The 3,949-nt window shown below is 44.9% G+C and overlaps 1 non-coding gene across 1 annotated transcript; it reads left to right on the top strand.

The window, feature by feature from the left end:
* The first annotated feature begins 214 nt into the window (after positions 1–214).
* On the top strand, positions 215–321 carry LOC119865484. Its single transcript, XR_005377311.1, has one exon. It is a non-coding gene; the product is annotated as a U6 spliceosomal RNA (small nuclear RNA).
* The last annotated feature ends 3,628 nt before the right edge of the window (positions 322–3,949 follow it).

The raw sequence follows: 3,949 nt of genomic DNA, 5'->3' as shown, positions 1-3,949 counted from the left end.
AAGAAAACCACATTGGAGTCAAACTGCTGAAAACTAAAAAAATAAAGAAAAAAAATCTTAAAAAGTACTTAGAGAAAAGTAACACAGAACACATACAAGAACAATGATATAATTAGTAGTTAACTTTTTTATCATAATAAAAGGAGTCCAGAACTATATTCAAAGTGCTGACCGATCTTTTTCCAGAAAAATTATCCTTAAATAATAAAGGATAGTGCTCGCTTCGGCAGCACACATTCTAAAATTGGAACAATACAGAGAAGATTAGCATGGCCCTTGCACAGGGATGACATGCAAATCCGTGAAGCCTTCCATATTAAAAATAAAATAAAATAAAATAAAAAATAAAGAATATACAGATATTTTCAGGTAAACTTACCATGAGGATATTCGGCTCCAGGGGATCAAGTCTAAAAAAAAAAAAAAAGTGCTAAAGGAAGTTCTTCAGGCTAAAGGAGTTGTTCTCTTGACTGTAAGAGAAGAGTTACAAATGAGGGCCGCTGGGTGGCTCAGGTCCTGATTCTGGGGTCCTGGGCTCAAACTCCTTCTTGGGCTCCCTGCTCAGCGAGGAGCCTGCTTCTCCCTCTGCAGCCCTGGCCCCCTGCCCCTGCCCCTGCTCATGTTCCCTCCCTCTCTCACTCTCTCTCTCTTTCAAATATACATAACATCTCTTTAAAATGAGAGAGAATAGTTACAAATCAATACAATACGACACCTAGAAAAGCCCCAAAGATAAGTCAATTAAACAACTCACTTCTGCACAAGCTAGGAGTCAAGCAAGAAGTCACAAAAGTTAGAAATCCATTTGAACAACATGATACATGAAACGTTACCGCAGTTGGGTCCTCGGGCCCCACAACCATGAAAGCAGTGCCAAGGCTTCCTGGGGCCCCAGCTGGAGGCAGACCAGCACCAACAGAGTGGTTACAAAGGGGAGACTGTGAACACAGAAATCTCCCACTCAGGTTCCCACTCTAGTCCTCTATGCTAAGGAGGGAAAAGGGGGGCGAAAAGTGCTTTGTCCCGATTGGTAAATATTGGCAGGCAATTCCAGGCGCTCATTGGTGGCCTTGGACCTGGAGCCCTCTGTGTTAAGGCTGCTTGGTCTAGGGGGCCGCATTCTGGTTCAGCCTCCTAGGAGCAGCAGTGTAACAATAGCATCCAACAGAAAGTGCCCTGGTGCATCATGCTTTTCACGTGGGCCTTGTTGCCATGGTCCTTAGTGGCCTCAAAAACAGCAAATTCCAATCTGTGGTATTCAGCTGACACAGAAAAAGAAAATGGAAAAAGAAAAAAAAAAGAAAAGAAAAAGAACAACCCAACAGTTACCTTGGTATGTTTCTATTACAAAAGAAAAAAAAGTCTAGGACCCAACATCTAAGTGTTGTCTGCCTCGAGAAGATAAGAAATGAAGAACACGATGAAGCAGGAGGAAGGAAAGAAGGAAGAAAGGGAGGGAGGGAAGAAGGAAGGGTGGTGGTAATTGCTTATGAGTCCAACGTGGGGTTCCTCTCTGAGTTTCCATGTGTCGATCTGCTGATGATTTTCCCTCGAGGATTTTTCCTGTTGTCCTGGTTCTTTGTATGTCGAGTATTTTTGGATCGTATCCTGGACATTGTGAATATTATGTTAGGAGACAGGAGACCCCGAGTCCTCTAACAGTCCCTAGAGGGTCCTGAATTCTAGTGGCGGTGGTGTCACAAAGCAGTTTACCTACTTAGGGGGCAATGTCAAGCTTCAGGAGCCCGGGTGGCTCAGTCGGTTAAGCGTCTGCCTTCAGCTTGTGTCATGATCCTGGGGTCCAGGGATCGGCCCCTCCACCCAACCACCCAACAGGCTCCCTGCACAGTGGGGAGTCTGCTCCTGCCCGTGCCCTTCCTCTCTGCAGATCCCCTCTGTCAAATAAATAAATAGAAGATCTTTAATGAAAAAAGAAGAAAGAAAGAAACTTGAAATTCCATCTGAACACCCAGGGGTAGAATTCCAATCCTTTGCCTTGTCGCTCGTGGTCTGTCTCACGGACACGCAGACCTGTGTCAGCTCAAGTGCAGAAGTGGAGCCTCCCCTCCCCCTTCCCTGCAGGTGGCACCTGCCACATAGCTTCAGATGTCCAGGGAAATCCTGTTTTCCTAGTCGTCTGGCTTGAATACGATTGTGTGTGGTTCTGTGTTTTGTGTTTTGCTTTGCTCTTGGAGTTTTAGCCACGTGCGCCGCTGCAGTTATCCACAATTGGGGCTGCCCTGGGAGCAAAGGCTCCTTTTCCTGTTCCTCGGACTAGAAAGACAGAGTTTCTCTCTGAAATTTGCTCCCTGTACCAACCACTCTGCACCTTTTCACGCTGAAACTGCCCTTGATCGTGGCACAAAAATAAAAGAGGGAGAAACAACCCAGAAACTTACCCTGTAAGGGTCATTTTTCGGGCTTGGCCTTTCATCCTCCATTTATTTGCTGTTGCTAATCTTCAGAGTTCTTAGGTTGTTGGTTTTTGAGGTTTTTTGTTGTTGTTTTGTTTTTGGTGTTTAGGAATGAAGAGAAAATAATACAAATAATCTATCATTAAATTTTCTGTCTTTTTTTTATTTTTTTTTAATTTTTATTTATGATAGTCACAGAGAGAGAGAGAGGCAGAGACACAGGCAGAGGGAGAAGCAGGCTCCATGCACCGGGAGCCCGACGTGGGATTCGATCCCGGGTCTCCAGGATCACGTCCTGGGCCAAAGGCAGGCGCTAAACCGCTGCGCCACCCAGGGATCCCTATCTTTTTTTTTAAAGATTTTATTCATTTATTCATGAGAGACAGAGAGAGAGAGAGAGAGAGAGGCAGAGACACAGGCAGGCTCCATGCAGGGAGCCCGATGTGGGACTCGATCCCAGACCCCAGGATCACACCCTGGTCTGAAGGCAGCGCTAAACTGCTGAGCCACCCGGGCTGCCCTGCATTAAATTTTCTCAAGCTGCAGGGAATAAAAGTTGTTTTGTAGAATTTCGGCCCAGCAAAATCAAAAGAAAGGAAAATACAGTCACTCCTGTGTATGTTTTTGTGGTTCATGTGTGTTTGGCTCCTTATCAGCGCATATGCTTGTTGCCAGGAACTGTATGTGACCATATCTGCTTCTGTCCACCGTGGTTAGCGCTGCGTATAAACCGTAGTAAATGTTATATTGTCCTGACTTCGATTATCTGTTATTAGAAAGAGACTCTATCTAGGGGCACCTGGGTGGCTCAGTTGGTTCAGCAGCAGACTCTTGGTTTCAGCTCAGGTCATGACCTCAGGGTCCTGGGATCAGCCCTGAGTCTGCTCATGCTCAGGGCGAGTCCACTTAAGATTCTCTCCCTCTCCCTCTGCCCCTCCCTCCCCGCTCGAGGTCTCTCTCTCTCAAGTAAATAAATCTTTAGAAAGAAAGAAAGAAACCCTATAAGTGGAGCCCTTTCTGGCTATCTGCTGTAATCGCTGACCATATACTTTTTCCTACTCTCTTCTACCCCCACCCTTCACTACTCAATTCAAAATCCTGTAGTGAGTTAGAGAGGAGCTGAGTTGAAAACAAAAGACTCTAAATGTTTAATAATAGCAGTAGCTTTAAGGAGAAAATTAATTAATTAATTCTGTCAGTGGTGTGTCAAATGGACTTTAAAAAGTTATTTTCGGTGGGACACCTGGGTGGCTCAGCGGTTGAGCGTCTGCCTTCAGCTCAGGGCGTGATCCTGGGGTCCTGGGATTGAGTCCCACATCGAGTCCCACAGCCTCTCTCTCTCTATGTCTCTCATGAATAAATAAATAGAATCATTTTTAAAAAGGTTATTTTTTCAAGAAAATAGCAGTACTCATATTGTTACTGAGCCTTCTTAAAGAACCTTTCCAAAGGCAAGGGATTGTGTATAGACCTGGAGAAAACAAAATTGTCAACGTCCATAGGCTTATTAAATTAAGGCTATTGATCACTGGGGA

Source organism: Canis lupus, chromosome 23, assembly GCF_011100685.1.
Source record: "Canis lupus familiaris isolate Mischka breed German Shepherd chromosome 23, alternate assembly UU_Cfam_GSD_1.0, whole genome shotgun sequence".
Taxonomy (NCBI): domain Eukaryota; kingdom Metazoa; phylum Chordata; class Mammalia; order Carnivora; family Canidae; genus Canis; species Canis lupus.
Note: the sequence above shows the minus strand (reverse complement) of the source record. Positions and strands in the feature narration are given on the sequence as shown.